This window comes from Antennarius striatus, chromosome 7, assembly GCF_040054535.1.
Source record: "Antennarius striatus isolate MH-2024 chromosome 7, ASM4005453v1, whole genome shotgun sequence".
Lineage (NCBI taxonomy): Eukaryota > Metazoa > Chordata > Actinopteri > Lophiiformes > Antennariidae > Antennarius > Antennarius striatus.
Window position 1 is genome coordinate 4,327,512 of NC_090782.1, and position 21,715 is coordinate 4,349,226.

The 21,715-nt window shown below is 43.1% G+C and overlaps 1 protein-coding gene across 1 annotated transcript in view; it reads left to right on the plus strand.

Moving 5' to 3' along the window:
- The first annotated feature begins 830 nt into the window (after nt 1-830).
- The window catches only part of dab1a (DAB adaptor protein 1a), a 179,745-nt gene continuing 158,860 nt past the window's right edge, over nt 831-21,715 (plus strand). The window contains exon 1 of the mRNA XM_068319424.1: nt 831-879. The gene's annotated coding sequence lies outside the window, so the exon portion shown is untranslated. The remainder of the gene's footprint in view (nt 880-21,715) is intronic.

A 21,715-nucleotide genomic window follows, 5' to 3' on the forward strand; every position in this document is an offset into this window, starting at 1 on the left:
ACACTCCGAAGATGACTGGGTGAGAACGGGAATCGAACCACCGATCTTGAAACATTTAACGACCCGCTCCACGTCTGAGCCACTGCCGCCCCAAAATTTGCAGAATTGAACATTCATGAACACTGGATGGTCACTGGATGCAGATATTTACATGTGCAGAAGAAAGGCACATTTAAAAACTGGCTAAGATTCTCTCCAGATGTCAGCCTTTTTTGTGTCTGTCTTTACACCTCTTATTGTCCAAGAAATCCAACAACTTGGAGAGAATGAGTGAATTTATGTGACTAGAGACAAAAATACCCTCTACGTCCTTACGTGTAACGTTTTTGAACCTTGTTGAAGGTAAAGCTGTGAGCTGGAGGTGTGGGATGTGAAGTCTGTCATAAGTTAAGGTAGGAAGACAGAATTCTGCTATTAGGTGGAATGTGGTAATTGTGAGAGAGGAGAGGAGGGATGCAGAGCAAGAGCTGGAAAGGAGCAGGTGGGGAGGGGGTCTAGGTTGCTGACTCTGAGCTTTGCGGTGGTGAGCTTTGAGCTAGCGACTCTTTGAGCTCTCTGGTAGCGTGTGTGTGTGTCTGTAGGCTGCTCTGGTGCAGACTAGCCACGTTAGCCTCCTTCCACCACTTTCCCCGGCTGAGTCAGCCGGCAGCACCGGTGAGCTCCATCTGCTGCTCCTTTTCTACAGTCTGCAAGTGTCTGTCTGTAGCTGAGGATTTCCTGATCCTGCAAGGATTCTCTCTCCTTCTCGTCAAAGTAGAGAGAGAATGAGAAGGACAGAGTAAGTGAGAGGAAAAAGCAAGACAGGACAAGGAAGAGCGACAGTGGGCCACCGGTGACCTTCGTGGTGTGGTGACAAAGCAGAGGAACAGGATTCATCAGGTGTGTCAGCTGTTAAAGGGATGGAGTAAGAGAGTGTGCGAGAGTCTTCTGTATGTCTGAATTTATGAATGACTGTTTAAAGGCTGTGCATGTTACAGTTGGAAGTATGCTTCATCTGTGGAGTACAGAAATATCTTAACTGCGACATGTTATTTACCATAAGTGGAATAGTTCAACTTGAGAAAGAAGTGCAGAGCTGAGGTGTAAGGAAAAACGATAAGCAGTGTGTTCTAGATGGATCTATCCTCACAGAAGCCAGATATAGAGATGCTGATATGGAGAGAGAAGACAATATAAATGGAGGATAGGGAGATTGATGGAGCAAAGAGAGAGTGAGATGTATGCTGTGCAAGGCAGAGCTCTGTGAGGATGACAGACGTTTTTGTGTGGGTTTTCTTGCTGCGTTGGACTTGGTTAGCAAGAAAAACGTCTTTATCAGAGCATCAATCACTGTGGGCTGGGCGCTGCCTCAAGGCTTCAGGCTAGAGAAGCGTGCTCTCACTGCGCTCATGAAACATCCCTCTGTTTTAATATGTACTTTGTCTTCCTATACTATCATAAAAACAGAAATTATACAGAAGTCATACCTGTAGCTGAAGCTGGAATACAGTATCAATACATCTACAGTCGATATGTATATATGTATGTGTACATCTTCCATTGCATCTATGTGGAACATAACACCAGAAATCCTGTTTCACATAGCATTGAAAAATATAGACTATTTTTACAGAATCTTTTTGGAGATTTAATTGTATTAGACAAGGGCTCTGTAAAAAAAAGGCTAATGAAAGTTGTATGTTCAGTCTTACAAGAACTTAGAAATCATTTCAAGATTAAGTTCAGGTGGTTGATGACACTGTTTCAGTCATGAACAACTTGGGGGAAGAAGCTCATGCAGAACCCTGCACAGTTACTGATGCTGCAAAACCTTCTGTTTGATAAAGAAGAGCAAACAGATGTGATGGACGGGGTCTTTTTGATTGCAGATGCTCTTTATGTGATGTGCCTTCCAAAGGTGTCCTTGATGTGGGAGCGAGAGAAACCTGTGATAATTTTTTTTGGCATTTTCATGTTGAGAAAATGAATTGCTCAGCTTTCTTGGCTGCATAGTATTGTGAGACCAGATGAGGCGGTGGTATTGCCAGTGGTTGGATACATTGGGGCAAAATACAAACACAAAACTGTTCCATCCCCAAATCTGAAGGTGACAACTTGCAATTTGGTATATGGTTAAAGGTTTTGGACAGTCTTCAATGCAGTTCTTCAGTGCATCCAGTCAGGGACTCTCTTTATTCTGTGATCTCAAAGTAGTCTTTCTAGACTACGGTTACTCATTCTGGTCACATTCTGGTCATTTGGTCATATGGACCCCCATGGTAGCATTAGCAATGAGGGGAATATGAACTTCCCAACAGTAATGTTGGGTTCTCTCTGTAACCAGCTTGCATCTCATCACTAAAAGTTCCAACTGTGTTGTGGACAGTGGGCTGTGATAAATTGGCATGCACATACCAGTCGTTACTCGTCTAAACACACAGGACACTGCCTCAAGTCTTACCAAGAGTTGTGCATGAAATTATGTTTGCCCCTAGCTGCAGCTGGACTGGATGTTTTCAAGCAGCCATGTTTCTGTGAAAATTATCACGCAGCAATCCATCCACTAGTTCGTCAGCTAGCGTTAGCCTTTAGCCTTGAGAGCTCTCCGAACTCTTCCTCCATCTCTCACACCACTTTCAACACCTTCTCTCTTGGCAGGCAGCACCATGGTGACAGAGGAGCGATCCAAGGCTGTGCTGCTCTCTGTCAGTGCTGCAGATTTTACTCTGTAATTTCACAGAAAAGGATTGTACGCTACATCACACCTTTGGAACAGATGGGTAGGACTCCGATGACAAACATTTAAACTAGCACAGTCATCTCAAACAGGAGAAGTCATGGTTTCTGTTCTTGCCGGCATCTTGAATTGACCCTGAACAACACGGTGAATGAATAAAATCAGTGTTCATCAGAGGATCAATAGACAAGAAGATGGAAAATCATTTCAAACATTTGAAGATGGAATACAGAAATTATTATACGTGGTAATTTCTTGCTAGTCAAGGCTCCTCACTGAATGTTTGTGTATCCAAATGATATGTGTTACATCCAGGGACATCTGCATTGTCTGTGAGCTGTTAGGTTTGATCATCCTGCCTTAAGGAAGGCTTATCTTCTTCTGTCAGTCAATGTCTTTTGATTTTCCTTCCCCTGAGGTAACGACTAGACATTGACCTGCTGAGAGTTAAGCTTGACTCAGGTTTATCCATTCTGGACCCTGCATGACTCAGCAGCAGGTGCACACATATATTCACACTTGCTGGAAATTGGTTGTCTTGAGGTTGTTAAAATTCTGGTCCTGCCTCTTTACTGCTAGAGTGCAGAATATTGACTGTGAATATTGAGACTGATAAAGAGTGGATATTGAGGTAATATTACGTTGTTTTAAAATAACAAACTACTGTATTATTTTTTTTAATTTGTCATACCATACTGTTTGCCACAATGCTTTCTCTGAGTACAAATGTGTCTGAATATGTGTACAGATGCTGCTTAGCACTAATAACTTTCTACCTTCCCTACAGCAGAGAATCACGTGTGTAACCAAGAGGGTGAAAATCCAATAACATTGTCTTTAGACTGTCTGCCAAAAATGACAGGCTTTTTATACCTTTGATTCTATAAATCTCTATTAATCATGAAATGGGCCAAAAGAACCAACATCAATATGCCTGCGTTTGTTTGGCATGCAGAATGTGAGTCGGAGAAACTTACATGTAAATAAATATATAAGGTGTGTGTGTGTGTGTGTGCGTGCGTGTGTGTGTGCATGTGTGTGTGTGCGTGTGTGCGTGTGCGTGTGTGTGTGTGTTTGTTTCTTAAGCTTTCTAAGTGTGTTATACCGCTGGAGGTAAAGTCTTTCCCCTGATAGATCATGATGGAGAATTCCATTATCTGTATAGGTGTTTGCTGTATAGCCTATATGGTTAGGGTTTTCTTTTGTGTGTGTGTGTGTGTGTGTGTGTGTGTGTGTGTGTGTGTGTGTGTGTGTGTGTGTGTGTGTGTGTGTGTGTGTGTGTGTGTGTGTGTGTGTGTGTGTGTGTGTGTGTGTGTTTGTGTGTGCGCGCTTGTGATGAGCAATATAAATGCACATATTTCTCATGTGGTGCATGTGTGTACAGAAGTGCAGGCTGTATAAATGTACATAATTATTGCATACTTGCAGAATGGACCTTGTCCTTTTGTGTCCTTTATGCATTAAGAACCCTTGGACCTGGTAAGGGACTGACAGAGAGAGTGTAGAGAGGAGGGTGCCTTCCTCCCATCCCTTTCTCTGGTGCTGCTTGGTGCTATCATGGTTGTAATGAAGACTCATTTATCTCCATCATCATGCAATATCATCATTCACAATTGGATGGCAGTAGATCTGGAATGAGGATGAGCGTGTGTATTGTTTAGAGGTGGTCATATGAATGTGTGTGTATGACCTGTTGATGCACCTGTTAAGTAAATGAGTGAAAATGGGTCACATTTGCTTCCAAAGGCTGTGTTGTGTTGTGTTTGGTCCACTTTGTGAGGGCAGACTGTCAGGTCCAGAATTAGATCAATGAATAAAATAGATTACATTCACAGGTCAAGTTAACTAAGCATCCGTTTGAGCTGTGGAGCTACCTGTTCACCCTGGAGCCGAGTGGGATAGAAGGGACGAGGACCAGGTAGATCTGGAGAGACACGCGCACACACACAGAAACAGAGGGATGTGTGTAGAGAGATAAAGGCTGAGTAATGTCATCGTAGGCTCCATGTCCTCCAGGTCTGATTAAGAGCCTCTCAGAGTGCTCCCAGACGCAGCGTTGTGATAGGCCAAGGTCACAGCGAATCATGCTGCAGCACTGCAGATTGATGCTTAACTCTGGCGGAGGAATCTAATTTGGCCAATGGGCTTCTTCTCCACTTCAGATGAAGAGGACGATTCCCCTCGCCTTGGGGCCCTCCTGGGAAGTTTGTGTGCGTTTGTGTGCGTATATGTGTGTGTGCATGTGTGTGTGTGTTTGCAACCCGGTCAGGATTAATTTCACATTTGTCCTTATCATGTGTAAGTTTGAGTCTAGCTGTGAGTGAACAGGTTTCTATCCGAATGTATTTTTGTCCCGGTGCGTCTGTGCCTCTCATCCAGTTTGTGTGGCTCCATCACACTCATCGGTATCTGGTTAAGGAATGCATTGGAAGTGATTGGCAGGCTATGATATTAGTTTGGGAATAATAGGAGTGTAATAACATGGTGTCGTTTGCCTCCAGATAGCGACTGCCAGGTAATCACATTTATTCAACACAATCACTGTCTCACAAGCCACTGCCTGGGACAGGACCACGCTCTTTTTCATTTCCTCTTATGAATGTCAGGAGCTCATATGTGTGTGAAGAGTTACTTGTGTACGTACTGGGAAGCTGCTGATGTGGAGTTGTGGCTTGGTTACAACGTCTCTACTGAGACTTAAAATGTCAGTTTAGTAGGTAAGAGCATTTCAGAGCTATTTAGAGAACTGCTGTTTGTCTACATGTGGCTTTGCAGTGCACTGGCGCTGCACCTGGAGTGTCCCCTGCCTCACACCCCCAGTCGGCTGCGATAGGCTCCAGCACCCTGCAACCCACAACAGCGGATGAAGGAGATGAAGAAAATGAATAAAGAATGAAAACTGCCATTTTACCTCCAGGCATACTCCTACCTGTGCGATAAACTATCTAAATAGACAATTTAATTTCATTTTCTTATGTCAACAAGAGTAGTTGTAATAGAAATCTATAACCTCTCTACCATATGTAATGATTTGTAACCACACTTCATTTTTTTTATATGGTTTTCTATACTTGGCTGATTACTGTAAGACCTGAACAGCCTATGCAGGCTTTGTATCGGAACACTTGTAACCTGTCCCCATGTCAGCATTGATAGGTATAAGTATATGTCTCACACTTTGGGTTCCATGATGTCCGCCGTGCTATCCACTAGGCCAGTGGTCCCCAACCCCAGGGTCATTTGGTACCGGGCTGCACAGAAAGAAAAAATAATTTACATCACTGTTCTTCCATTTTATATATTTCAGAGTCTGAAATGTGTTTATTTTGAAAAGTGACGAAATGACGCACAGACGAATGCGTGCGTCTGTCCCGCACAGACGAATGCGTGCGTCTGTCCCGCTTGACAGGTCTCGGTCACGTGACAGGTTACTAGCCACTACCCCTAAATTAAGCGCCCACAACCGCACCAGTGTTGTGGATTAAAGTCAATGCAGATTATCCTGGGATCGCCCAAAACCAAATCCTAGATCAGTTGTCCCCAACCACCAATTGTCGTTATTGTAATTATTATTATCTGATTGACTTGTTCACCCTTTTATTAGAAATGATCAGTATTTCTCCTACGTTGAATGCACTGATTGTAAATCGCTATATTTCAAAATAAGCCTCATCAGTTTTTAATATAATTATTTCTTACAATTATTTCATTTACAGATTTGTTGATTATCAATTTATGAAAATAAGTTTGTTTATTGTCTGTTGATACCTGTTGTCTTAGATGAAACCGGGCCATTGAGCTAAAAAGGTTGGGGCTGCTGTAGGCCACATACCAGGGCTATGATAGGGAACACCTCAACTAAATGCCACTGATTACAGAGCTCATTTTACCTCAAGAAAGTAGTGCATCCCTGGGATGCACTTCAACAAAAATTTGTGCATCCCAACATGACATTTATGCATCCCAAAAGTAATAACAATATACGGTAGAAACCACATACGCAAACTGTTAATTTTAATGGTTTTATTAATAACAACGTCATAACTTTCAGTGAAAAGGAAAATTACTATTATTTTAATCAAAATGTTACAGCCCCAAATGGATAAAATGTTATTGTTAGTTAGATAGATAGATAGATAGATAGATAGATAGATAGATAGATAGATAGATAGATAGATAGATAGATAGATAGATAGATAGATAGACAGACAGACAGACAGACAGACAGACAGACAGACAGACAGACAGACAGACAGACAGACAGACAGACAGACAGACAGACAGACAGATAGATAGATAGATAGATAGATAGATAGATAGATAGATAGATAGATAGATAGATAGATAGATACTTTAATAATCCCAGAGGAAATCGCACATATCCACTGCTCAGCCAAACACCAGGAAAAAACAAAAACAAAATAGGACATACCACAAGACATACACTACACTAACAGACACATTTAGCATTAACAGTACATATACTAAAAAAAAAAAAATATAAACAGTATTAAATTAAATTAAATCCATTTAACCGCGTGCTGACCTCGCGACCTCCCCCCCGCTCCTCCTAAGAGAGTCATTGTACCCCCTGATGGCACGGGGCATGAAGGATGACCTCAGCCTCTCTGTGGAGGCGCTGTGTGAGAGCAGTCTGTCGCTGAAGGTGCTTCTCTACTGAGAGAAGGTGGTGTGCAGGGGGGGGCTGGTGTTGTTCATGATGGCCCTGAATTTAGATATGGTCCTGCTCCCCAGAACTGTCTCCACAGAGTCCAGGCTCAGCCCGACCACTGAGCCCACTCTGCGGATGAGTGTGTTAAGACGATCCATATCTCTTTTCCTGGCCCCCCACCCCAACACACAATGGCGTATGACAGCACGCTGGAGACTACGGACTGACAGAACATGAGAAGGAGCTTAGGACAGATGTTGAAGGAGGCCAGCCTCCTCAGGAAGTACATCTGTGCCCCTTCTTGTACACACAGTCCAAGTTGAGTGACCAGTCCAGTCTGCTGTCTAGCTGCAGTCCCAGGTATTTATAGTTTTCTACCACCTCCACCTCACTGCCCTCGATGATCACTGGTTGTGGAGAGGGAGGTGCCCGCAGGAAATCCAGCACCATCTCCTTCGTCTTGAAGACGTTGAGCTGGAGCTGGTTCTGTTGGCACCACTCCACGAAGTCAGCCACCAATGCCCTGTACCCCCCCTCATCACCCTCCCGGATACATGCCACTATCGCAGTGTCATCGGAGTACTTCTGTATGTGGCAGGTATCCGAGTTGTGCTTGAAGTCCGATGTGTAGAGGGTGAAGAGAATGGGGGAGAGAACGGTCTCCTGTGGCGCTCCAGTGCTGCTGGTCGCCATAGAAGATAAACAGTCCCCCATACGGACGTACTGGGGTTGGTCCGTGAGGTAGTCCGTGATCCAGCTCACGAGGTAGGGGTCCATTGTTGAATGGAAGTGCATTTTTTCCCCATATTATATCTCAAAAAAAGGTAGCATCATTTCTTTTATTGTAAGTATTTAAAGCTTACGTTCCAGGGACGCAGGTTGTCTGATGATTGTGCGTCTCTGTCAAAAATGTGCGTCATAGATGCAGTGATGCACGCAAATGAGAACACTGACTGATTTAATGTCATACAAAATACAATTGTTTGATTCTCACTTTACCTTGATTCAGTCTCTCTGCCACCACCACAACAGTATTTGAATGCATTGCTTTGTTACCATTGCATATAACTAGTCCACATTTGTTCATATGTACTAGTCCAGTATTCTTCCTTTGACAAGAAGCAATGTGTGAGGCTGTACAATAGAAAAGTTTGACCTCCATTACTCAGAGAGGGTCGGAAATAATGCACAAAGTGCACATTCACTCTTTTTTCCAGACTGATCCAAGAGGCTGGTGTAAGTGAAATGCAATGCAGCAGAAACTCAAACATCAATTATGGTGATGGAGAATGGCGGCATCGTGTCGATGAAGACAGATCTTGTAGGAGTTAGGCACACACTTTTTTTTAAGCTAAGCAGCACAGGTTATGCACTTTTTCTGACAGGATTGGATGTGTTTCGTTTCTGCTGACAAAAAACAAAGGCATGGAGGCATAACAACTATCATAACCTGTTGAAGATCCAGAGCCATGAATCTACTTCACTACGTGCTGCTTCCAAGAAGGTTAGATTAAGACCAATCTAATTTATTATGTTGCTATTTAAATGATTAACACGATGCTTGTCTCGATCCCATATACAATGCTTTAAGACAATCTGATTAGGATAGCTGTGGCTGTTACCCAACATAGTATTGGTAAATCAGGAATAGTTTTATCTTAGCTATATTTATTTATCAGAAGAACAAGTGATCCACTCTGTTCCATTTGGTCTTAACATTAATCAATTATAGTTATTGTTTTCATCAACCTTATTTTTCCAAGGAACACTTTACTTTATATAAGAACCATAATTAAATGTGACATGCTCACATTCTGTTTCCCAAACAACAGTCGTAAAATCAATGATATTTAATTTGAAGTGTTACATGACAGAGACAAATCACCAAATCCTTCTGTTTATGAAGTCAGAATTAGAAAGTCTTTGGCATTTTCCCCTGATAAATGACCTCAACAAATTATTGATTATTATTATTATTGTTGTCAGCTAATGCTGTTTTCCTTTGACAGTGCTAATCCAAGAAGATATGGAAGTATTATAATGTGAAAATTAAAGTCAAGTACGCAAAAATTGAAGAGACAAAGAGAGAGAGCGAAGCTTGTTTAAAAGTAAGTGTTGCTCTATCAGGGAGGAGAATTGCAGCAGTAGAGAGAGGGACCGGGGGTAACAACATGGAGGAGCCGGTGGATCGATGATGTGCTCTCTGATCCATAACATATTAATAGGAGGGAATATATTATTACTGTTAAGGCGTGTCAGGTGGACAGGTCAGACACACACACACACACACACACACACACACACACACACACACACACACACACACACACACACACACACACACACACACACACACACACACACACACACACACACACACACACACACACGTCTGTGTGCTGGGGGATTTTTATATGAGCAAAGGTGAGGGACAAAACACTGTATCTGGGCATAAAGCCAGACTCTCCTCCTCTCCTCTCCTCTCCTCTCCTCTCCTCTCCTCTCCTCTCCTCTCCTCTCCTCTCCTCTCCTCTCCTCTCCTCTCCTCTCCTCTCCTCTGATGCCCCCCTTACTTTTCATTTCATTTCATTTCATTGAAGTGGTCACCTATCCCTGTTGTGGTTAATGAGCAGCAGGTCTGAGAACAGCTTTCACCACCTCGGCTGGAACCCAAGGAGCGACACAGAGTAAAGCACATCATCTGCAGGGAACAGAAGTCTCCTGTCACAACGTAATTAAATGGTTTTCATTTTTATTGATTGTAAAGAGATCAATAGAGAAACACAGGGCAGTGTTAGACATGTCACTAGTGAAGTGTAACTCCAGGGTGTTATTACGACATTGCTACATTGTCTTAACTATGTTATTTTAGTGTTTGGACCCGGGAATCCTATTTAGTCAAATATTTTCACATAAAGTATTTCACATATGAACTCACAGCTCCAAACAGTAACAGTATATTAAGTTCTGTCATGTTTGTGTGGACTGTCTACCAGCATTAGCATTATCCATTACTATGGAGCCTTATAGCAGCTAAACTAGACAAACATGCTGGTATTGACCCCCCCCCATTTCATTAATGCTTCATGTGATCATACTGATGTCATTTGAATAACAACCAAGTTAAAACCAAATAGACTAAATATTATCTTTCCATGATTTGTTGACCAACAAACAATCTGGTGCAAAGTTTTGAGTAGCCTTGATCACTTTACTGCATATAATCTACACATGTTTATCTGTGTGTCTTTACAACAGGGATATTTTAATGTCAGATTATATACAGCATATCTAATATATAATATCTGTCAAACTATACTTCAAGGCGCTCGCCTTGAAACACAGTGATGCTCCCATAAGAACATTTAACCTCAGACCTGCTCCACTGAGCTGCAGAGGATTGTACATAGAAAGCCTGTCAACACTGGTCTGCCTCACATACAGTGCTATGATTTTCAACTAGCTTTGTGTCGTAACTATTTGGGTGGCACGTGCAAATGAACAATTTAACATTTCTCTTGCCCGCACCTGGAGCCCGAAGCTCATTTATCATTGATGAATATTTACACCGCAGATCGTAATTCTGCACTTTTGCATTCAATAAATATGCTTTTCATCTACTATTTCTCAATGAACATATTTTATTGTGTATGGAGGAAGTCTGTAAACAGTACACACCATATTGTTGCCTATACGTATTGTGATAATATGGGTTGAGAAAATTCATCACATTTAAACAAACATCCTGTCATTTCCTCACCAACAAGTAAAAAGAAAAACGTATCAATTTACCTTCAATCAGATTTTTTTGTTTAAAAGAAAAACATATCAAAATCAAGCATTTTTAAGAAATATTTATGTATTTCCTTAATATAGACAGGTCTATCTTTTCTGTGGTGAAATACTTTATGAAGCACAGTGATTCAGGATATCATTGGCACTGGCAGTAAATAAAAAATAAATAAAAATTAGGGAATCTCACACCTCTGATTGGCCTGGTTGACCAATGGAGCCTCATGTCTGTTCAGTGGAGGAAGACGAGTGGGTGATGGCTGACACAGAAATGTTAAAGAAGAACATAGTGGGTCAGTGGAGCCTCCAAGTTGCACTCTTGTTCTAAATCTTTATGTTCCCAGCTAAAAATAGTGCAGATTCATCACACGATCCTCTGGGTGTTTGCTTGTAGAGAAATGAGCACTGAATTCTGTCCCGCTCCAACTTCACGTATTTATCTCTGAGCAGCAGCTGGGCCTAAGGGGGGCAGTGGACAGGGGTAGGTGACAGGGAGCACACTTCTGTAACTGACCAGCGCAGCTTCCATGGACATGCACTCATCAGAAGAATAAGGTGTGGCTGCAAGTGGTTCTAATGCACTGTTTTCCACTGTTATCTCACAGTTTCACTGCTGATGTTTGAAAAGATTGATGCAGGATCCCTCCCTTCTTCTCTACCCCCCCCCCCCCCCATCGTACCTGTAAAACCCCATCCCCTTTCTGTCTGTCCCTGTGACGTGACTCAGGTGAGGCCAGATGAGGGTGGATGTCAGATGGAATGAAGCCCTGACAAAGGGAAAGCTTTATTTCTCAGTGAAAGGTGATTCTTTCCCTCCTGTCTGAGGGGTGGGGGGTGGGGGTGGGTGGCTACATCAGCTTCTCTTTGACTGGCCCCCACCCTGCCATCCACCCAACCTCCATCTTCTTTTTCTTTACATTTCTCTGACTAACCCCCTCTCTCACTCTCCTATCTGGAGCTGTACAGAGGACAGATTGAGGGTATTATTTTTCGTCGCCTGAGTTTTTCTGCTATGCAGTGATACTGAAGGTCCCATTCTGCTCCTGTGTCCATGATAAATCAAAAACTTTTTTCTACAGCTGTAATCAATGCCCTCGCCCTTTTTCAACAGCTCTACCTTTTCCTCCCTCTCTCTCTCTTACAAATAGGTACACAGGCTACACATTTACACACAAACACACACATTCTCTTCTCTGTTTCATCCGGAGGCAATGTGCTCTCCTGAACGCCGACATCAGATAGACTCCCTGCAGAAGTCCAAGCCTGTGGGAGGGATTTGCATCTTATTTGCATCTCATTACTGATTTATTAGTGCAAACTGTGCTCCGTTCTGAGTTAAAATCATAAGGGGAGACAGGTAAGGTAAAGACGACCGTTGACTTACATTCTACTGGTGATCGTCTTTGCCCCCAAGCATCTGTTATAAACCTCGCTTCATGAAATCTCTCCATTTTTATATACTGAGAAGCTAAAGTGTAGCGTCACTATTTATTTTGTTCTTTTGAGCAGCTTGACCGAGACAGGTTGTACATAGACTTTACAATACATGGGCAAATCCCATTGGGAGATGATTTTACAGCCATGCAGATGAAAAAGTAGTCCAATAATTGTAGATAACAAAATACACTCTTGATAGTGAGTGCTTGAAGGCATCGGCAGTGTTGCAGTTGGTTGGATATAAAAGTTTAAATACGGCGATGTAAATAATTGATAAAAGGTCAATAGTTACTTGTGGATCTTGGAAAAGTTACATGAATTGCAGAACCCTGGCGTCACCAGGTTGATAGACTGAGAGTAATTCTGTGGCGAGCGCTGAGAATGAATAAGCAGGGTAGAAGAGAGCACACGTATTTTAGACAGAAGGAATTACAACGAAAGACCCCTTTTGAAAGATAGCATTAGAGCATTAGAGCATTCGGAGTTGTCAAGCATGAAGAAGAAACGTTTACATTTATCTCTGCACACTGCTGCACATGCGAAATGAGCTGTGCTAACAGGTGAATTGTTTTTGTCATTTGTTGATCTTAAATATCGGGTGTAAATCCCAGGAACAGACCCCGGACCAGTTACAGACAGCCTTAATGACAGGCTGCATTACAGACACTGCTGGAGCAATAGCTATTGATCAATACGAACAATGAGCCGTATTGATCCCCGTCAAGACATTTCTGGTGCTTTGCAATAATACCTCAAGAGGGCAAAAGTTTGTTGACACAGGAGCATGAAGTGGAGTTGGGCTGTGGTAAAATGTTCATGCTGGCTAGAAATAAGACATCGAGTCTACAAATAAGAGCACAATTTCACTACTATACATTAGAACTGTGACACATTGTGTTTTTTCCACACAGCAGCCACTTCCATCCAAGTTTTTTTATTCTTAATTCTTAGGTGAGGTACAAATGCACTGTGTAGACAATTTTAAACTTCAGTAAAAAGCAGTGGGGAGGAGCATTCTATGGTCAGCTGTCCTGGGCTAACTACCTGCAGGCTGCTAGCTCTCTCCACCTTCACCTGACAAATGCCGGCTCAGTAGGTTTGCATGAAATTGACTGGACTTGACTGAAATAGAGTTGACTGTAGCTGCCTCCAGGGTACCTATTCATGTTAAATCAATCATTTCTAAATTTCTGTACCTTTCGGCTCATTTGAATGAGAGAGAATAAATAAAGACATTCAGGCCCCTCTTTAAATGTGACTCCACGTCACTGGAAAGAGACAATTTTTAAAATCACAAAGTCATTCTAATAGCATTAAACCACAGCAGATGGACTGTTGAGTTGAGATTCTGTTGCTCTTCTCATTTTGCACCAACACCCAAACAAGAACGCAATTTCACATAAAATTAATAGGGCAGAAAATATGATTTGTTTATGTAAATTCCTATCAGTCGGTCTGTGACAATCCTGAGATAAACCCCGGCATATCACACAGCCCTTTTTAATTACCTTATTGTGCTGTCTCTCCTCAGCAGCAAACTCCTGGAAGGAAAAGGCTTTTTCAATTATGACTTCTCCCCCCCATCTGAGCTTCACACTCTGCCACATGCTTTGTTAAAGTGTGTGTGTGTGTGTGTGTGTGTGCGTGTGTCTGTGTGTGTGTGTGTGTGTGTGTGTGCGTGTGTGTGTGTGTGTGTGTGAATTATTTGGTAACCTTTCTAATTTCACACTTGTTAAGTTTCCATGTAAAAGGCAACATTTAAGAAGGAAGCCCTCAGGATGGCTGAATGTCATTAGTGATTGTGTGAGACTGTGTGTGTGTGTGTGTCCCTGTGTGTGTGAGTTTCTATTTCAGGGGCTTGATGGTGTGTAGATATTAGTAATGCACAATCACCAGCAGGTTCAAGTCTCTGAAGGGCTATTCTTGGCCACACACAAACAAACACAGTCTAAGTAAATCACACAGTGTTACTTAACATCCCTGTAACAGAGCGAGGTAGTCGGCCATGTGCTGCTGTCGCTGGTCATACTGTGCTGCTGTTTGTCTGTGATGACGATTGTACTTTCTTTTTATTTGTTTCTCCCGCTCTCCCTCTTTCCATCTCTCCTTCTCCGTCCCTCTTTTTATAATTTATGTGTTGTTGTTGGAGCTGGTGCTGATAGGCCCAGAGATGGCATTTAGCTAAAGAGCAGAGAGGCTGTTAGCTTCTCCATTCATCTAATCAATCTCACTAATGAAACCACTGTCCTCTCCACAGCCTTTTTCCTCCATCGCTCCCCTCATCCGTCTCTCTCCTTCCTGCCCTCTAACCTCTCATCATTTGCTCCCCTTGTACTTATATCATTTAATTTCTTGTGGCACACTGGCACCGTTTTAATCTTCCTTCCTTCCTTCCTTCCTTCCTTCCTTCCTTCCTTCCTTCCTTCCTTCCTTCCTTCCTTCCTTCCTTCCTTCCTTCCTTCCTTCCTTCCTTCCTTCCTTCCTTCCTTCCTTCCTTCCTTCCTTCCTTCATTTCTTCCATCTTCCCTTCCATCTTTTCTTCCTTCCTTCCCTCCCTCGCTCCCCCATTCCTTCCTTCCACCCTTCCTTCCTTCTTTTCTTCCTTCATTTCTTCCCTCTTCCATCTTTTCTTCCTTTTTTCCTTCCTTCCTTCCCTCCTTCCCTACTTCCTTACTTCCTTCTTTTCTCCCTTTCCTTCTTTCCGTCCATAATTCCTTCCGCCCTTCCTCTTTCCTTCCTTCCTTCCTTTCTTCCTTTCTTCCTTCATTTCTTCCATCTTCCCTTCCATCTTTTCTTCCTTCTTTCCTTCCTTTCCTGCCTCGCTCCCTCATTCCTTCCTTCCTTCCTTCCTTCCTTCCTTGCTTCCTTCCTTCCCCCTTCCTTCATTTCTTCTCTCTTTCCTTCCATCTTTTGTTCCTTCTTTCTTTCCGTCCTTCATTCGTTCGTTCGTTCCTTCCTTCCTTTCTTCACTCCCTCCCTCCTTCCTTCCCATCCTCCTTCCTTCCAATTCCTTCCTTTGTCTTTTCAATCCTTCCTTTTTCCCTCCTTCCTTCCTTCCTTCCTTCCTTCCTCCTCTCTGTCCTTTCTTCTTCCCTTCCATCTTTCACTCCCTCCCTTCTTCCCTCCTTCCTTCCTTCTGGCCTTCTTTCCATCTTCCCCTCTTAATGCAGCTGTCCTAGATTCACGACTAGTGGATTTGCTCCCAGTGATGAAGATTTTTCTGCTGTTTGCTTCCTCAATTTCAGCAAACCCGTGTCTACCCCCTCCTCCAGCAGAATGACCCAGTTAGGGTGAGAATGGGTATTGTACTGGGAGCAGATGTGTGCCAAGGTGTGTAGATTAAATGTGTGCATTCGATGTTTCTAATGTGAACATTGGCCTGTTTTTATATGCATGACTACATTAAAAGACGTGGATGCCTTGTTCTGTGTTGTATCAGTGATGACAAAGTCATGTTTGATCCTTAATTAATTGTATGCGGTCTGGAGCCATGTTGTGTTGTAGGCAAGATATTTGTGTCGGACAGTTTTTTTGTACTTTTGGTAATGAGGGTATGAAAGGAATCTTTCAGGAACACTCACCTGATATTCACTGGTTCCAGACTTTCATGTGTGTTCATTTTATGCTAGATAATGAACAAAGATAACTGTGTATTGCAGCATACACAGCATTTGATGGTAAGTCTGTCAGAAAATCTTTTGCCTTTTTACTCTTTTGGGGATCTGTAAACACAATTGCATTTTACCCTAAGCAGGTGCAAGACACACCCGCAGAGTCCAGACACTGGTGGTGGTGGCTGATGACTCTTCTGAACCAAATGATATTGGAGGTGAGGCTGAAATAATGACACTGGTGAAACCACAAATATGGGGCAAAGATAAGCAAGAAACTGTAGCCACAGAGATGATCATCTGTTATTGCTAAGAATAAGTAGTGGACAGCATTGCAAAGTAAACCAAACAGGACACAGAGAGTAAAGATACTTAGATTAGTCTTTCACTTACATCTTGACAGTGAGCGGAATTCAGGAAGCAATTTCTCTGCTGTTCTGTTTCCTGATTCTTAAATCTGATTTGAGATTTTGTGTATGTGTGTGACTACTTGTGTGTGTACTCTTGTATATTAGTCATTGTGTTGCCTTGGGGTGTTGATGTGTGCTGGACAGAGATCCCACAGAGAGCCTTTGTGGTGAAATCTTGCCTCCAGCAAGGTCACTTCTTCCCTCTCTTTCTCTCCTTACATCCTGCTCTCCTCTCCTCCCTCCATCAGTGCTTCTCTGTGTCTGTGCACTACTCCCAGTTCTCTCTATTTCCCTCTCTCTTACTCACATATTTATAACCAGACAAAAAGCAAATGCTACATTAATTAATTTTTTTAAGCAGGTCTCTGGTGAGGCCAGAGGCTGTAACTCACACACACACACACACACACACACACACACACACACACACACACACACACACACACACACACACACACACACACACACACACACACACACACACACACACACACACACACACACACACACACACAGCGGAGTGTGTGTCTGTGAGTCTGAATGAGACTGAACATCACCAATGTAATGATATACAGTACTGGTTACCCATTAAAGACTAACCATGATCATACATTTAGACATCTGAAAAATCTGTAACCAAGTTCAAACTGGGGATAACATGGTGGCAACAAGAAGGTTATGGTGTGTGTGTGTGTGTGTGTGCGTGCGTGCGTGCGTGCGTGTGTGTGTGTGACAGTGCTCCAGCTTTGGCCCCACGATATAAGTGGTTGGAAGTCTAAACTGTGGGTGTGGATGTGGTCCCCCTCTGTGATGAGACAGTTCTTTGTTATGATTTTACCTCTGGCCTTTATTACATGTTTGCTCACACACACGCACACCTGCATCCTCACCTGGATATACATTAATCATAGTTGCAGTCTCACCTGTCAATGTCTTTGTTAATGCTCATACACACATCCTGTTCCTGTTTCCACTGAGAAACGACCCCAATCAGGATTTACATTCACAGCATAGCACCTTTTTGCTGCTATACACACTCACTCCTACTGGGGAGAAAGCAACACAGCGACACCTTTTTCACTGAGAAGCAAAGGGTAAAAAAAAAAGAAAGAAAATGAGTTATTTGTAAAAATGTGGGTTTGATTGTGAAAGTGATTAAAGAAGAAATCCTGTATAAGTCAGGTCAGGTACAGGTGTGTGTTTGTGTGTGTATGTGTGTGTGTGTGTGTGTGTGTGTGTGTGTGTGTGTGTGTGTGTGTGTGTGTGTGTGTGTGTGCATGCGCGAGCGTTCTGAATGCAGATCAGGGACAATAAAACCCCCATTAAAGATTTATTCTGGGGAGGCAGAATAAGGGAGGCCAGATGATAGAGGGAGGAAGACAGGATGTTGGAGGAATCGCAGGAGGAAGAGAGAGCCCTGAGGTGTGTGTCACAGAGTGGATTATACCGAAGACACCTCTATCTGCCCATTACTGCACACACACACACACACACACACACACACACACACACACACACACACACACACACACACACACACACACACACACGGGTGCACAGACTCAGTGCATTTTAATAGCCCTGTCACCTCCAGCTATAATACCAGACAATGGTTCTTTGAGCAGACGCTCATCTTCAGAAGTGTCTTTGGTGCTCCCCGACAGGCTCCAGCATGAGCTAACTGGTTAGCTTACCACAATTATAGATCCCATCTGTGCAGTCATGGAGCTCCAGCAAGCCTTAGCGCAACAAGCCTGAGGCCCACTCTGTCAAAGTGTCACCTGGACTGGGCTGTGCTCCAGGCGAGGCACCCAGGAGGAAAATGTAATGTAATTCTCTCCCCCCGTCCTCCAATGAAGTGTGCTGTCAGCTTTATCACAGAGCTCCAAAAATCACACCCCCTTCTCTACAAGCCACTGCTTTCATCCTTTTAGTGATGATTAAAGCTCAGAATTGATGTTGATGACATTTGAGTAGGTATTTGACTGTTTCCCCCCCGCTTGTGACTGGCTGGGTGAGATGCTAAATATATATAGAACTGGTGTAACTGGGAAATACAGCTCACTGCAAAAGAGGGAAAAAAAGGATTAGACCAAAAGGGATATTTATGGGGGTTTAAGGGAGCAGAATTCACAGGGGAGGAGAATGAGTCAAGAACGGACAGAGATTGAAAGTAATGAGAGGAGAAGAGGAGAGGAGTGGATAGGCCACGAAGCTGAGGAGGTGAAGAAGCAGGAAGTGGGAGATACGAGTGGGACAAAGGGCAGACGGAGGCTAGCAGGGACAGTCGAGGGCTGGGTCTCTCACTCTTAAATCAACCAGCTTCTGCAACAGAATCATTCAAAAAGATCCACATATGGATTGACAGAATAAGCGTGTTTGCGTGCATGTGTGTGTGTGTGTGTGTGTGTCGTCAGCTGCACACATGAAAATGTGATTATCAGTGTGTTTGAAAACACTGTGACAGAGATAATTATGTCTGATTATTAAAACCCCCAGTGGGGGTTTGCATTATCTGCCGCTGTGCTCCTTTGGTATTTTCCCTTCCCGTGGTGGTGAGCTGTCATCGCCCCTCAAGATCTTCTGATTGGCTGCTTTTTTTCTTCTATGAAACTGACAACAGCAAGTTCTGCATAGTAATTGCAATAGTTGCATTAGTATCTGTGGTATTGATATTGATGGTTGTTTTACACCACGATATTTTTCCTGCTTTATAAAAGCAACTCAGTTAAGACTAGTTCAGTCAATAATTAATGATAATTAAGTTAAAGTGGACTCGCGGAGTGTTTACACAGTCGTCAGTACAGTGAGAGAATACTAATCAGCCAATGCAGGGCGGGTTAGAAAAAGCTTTGAAATGGTAAAATAAATAATGCAGACAAATAAATTCGAAGGCACACGGAAAGAGTAATTAAAGAAGAAAAAGAAGTTAATGCACCAAACGGCTGCTGGTCTGTTATTATGGGAAGAAATGTAAGAGGAGGGAGAGATGTTCATATCTCATATCTTTTGTCATACAAAAAGGATAAGCTGCAGAATCCCCACACCTTCAGATAATTTCTGACTGTAAAAATGAGTAAACAGGCTGATGAGGGGGCTGTTGTGAGGATTTCCATCAGTACCAATAAAGATCTGAGCAGACCCATTTGGATTCAGAGGTGAGTCGTGACAAAATGTGCAAAAAAATTGCAAATATTTCTCCAGGCTGCCAAACAAGATAAATCATCTGATTTTGGAGTTTTAATGCTGACTACTATTAACTTACAAATTTAACACAATCAGCATTTTTCTGCCAGCTTCCCTTTCTTGTTGTATTTCAAGGAATAGTGATAGTTCCTGCTGAATTTACATTAAATATGAATATTTCAAAGCTTATTATTTCATTAATAATCAATAAAGATGAGATGGTAGCATCAATTTGAACAGAAGAACCAAATGACCCTGTTTTCGAAACAGAACATTTTGGCTCAGAGCATAAAACAAGGTCATTTCCTCAACCTAGATTTCCACTTCTTCACCCACATGATGATCATCAGGTTGTGTTTTGTTCGCAGCGGGCCTCGGAGGCCCTGTGGTTGTCCTGTTCAGGTGTGTTCTGCGCTGCTTCACCTGCTATTGAGCTTCAGATCAGAGATGTGAAGAGCAGGAGTTCCTTTGGTAACACTGCTGGAGATGTGCCGTGAGGCGGGGAGCCGTCCTTGGTGCTGAATCCAACAGACTGTGTTTCCTATTTATGCCTGATGCAGCTGCAAACTGAACGCCATATGTTACCTGCTGGTGATGAATATTCACTCATCTCCTGATGCCGTGTGTTGCCAAAATCCATGTTGTTCATATTTTCTATTCCGTAGCTGTTCTGCTGTGTAACTTCTCGGTGACTTTCAACTGCCCCCCCCCCCCTGTTGTTGTCTTCCCACAGGCAGACCTCGGGTCAGGCCTGCTGTTCATCTCAGATTGGTCTCCATTTTATCATAAGTACCTCTCAGTGTCCTTTGCCTCTGGTCTGCGGTGTATTTCTCCTTTACCTGTCTTTCTCCTGGTTCCTCCTGTCCCCCCCTCCCACCCTACGGCCTTCATCTCTCTACTTCCTCTCACTCCTCCCTGCATCTCCTTGGAGCTGCATGTAGATACAGCTGGAGCTACACCGACTGTCCCTTACCCCTACGCTTAAACTCCCACTGTCTCCCCTTCTGTGGACTTGATGATACGACGCCTTGACTGCAGCATGCCAGCAGCTGCCTGTATGCAATGTACAAGCTTATAACTCACAGCATGTGTGGGTCTTATCTTAGTTATTAATTTATCTGCATGACTATCTGGGTTTCCAGCTCCACTGCCTCACTCTATCACCCCTCTGCATAAAGTATTAATCCATCTGCTCTCTGTTCAGCAGCTCTATCTGACTAAAGCTCACAGATAGTCTAAAGGTCCACAGATAAGGCTGACATGCTCTTGACTCCCTTTACGCTAATTGAATCGACATCACTTGTTCTGCATCAAAGTCAGACTCTATCCCCTTTTCAGTTTTTGGTATTCTCTCTTATTTCCACCTCCCTTTCATTCAGCCAGTGTCTCTATACTCTACCCCGCTACTTGTGCTACCGGCACCATGATTGACACCAAGAGTAATTTGTGTGTGAATGTGCGTGTGTGCATGTGTGTGTGTGTGTGCATATATGACACCAGTTTCTGTTAATGTGCTGCTGGTGAGCCCTCTTGAGCAACAAAAATCGGCTTATTTCAGTCTCTCTTTAAAAGTCTCTAAAAACACCTCAGAGGTGCATTAATGAAAGGGCAGAGAAGGAGGGATGAACACTCCTCTAATCCGAATTTGCTTCTCCTGCTGCCCTCCACCCCCCACCCCCACGCCCACCCCCCCAACCGGGTCCCACAGTCACTCTGTTTCTCATTTGCACTCTGAGTCAGTGAACTATCACAATCATTCCAGCAAAGTTCACACAGAAAGGCCAACTTTTGACTTGGACGATGCGGTTTACAGATTTTAATGCTTTATCTTTCACTCAACCTTTCCTGTGAAATCATTAACATAAGCCGTGTTGGTGGCTGTGTGCCCCGT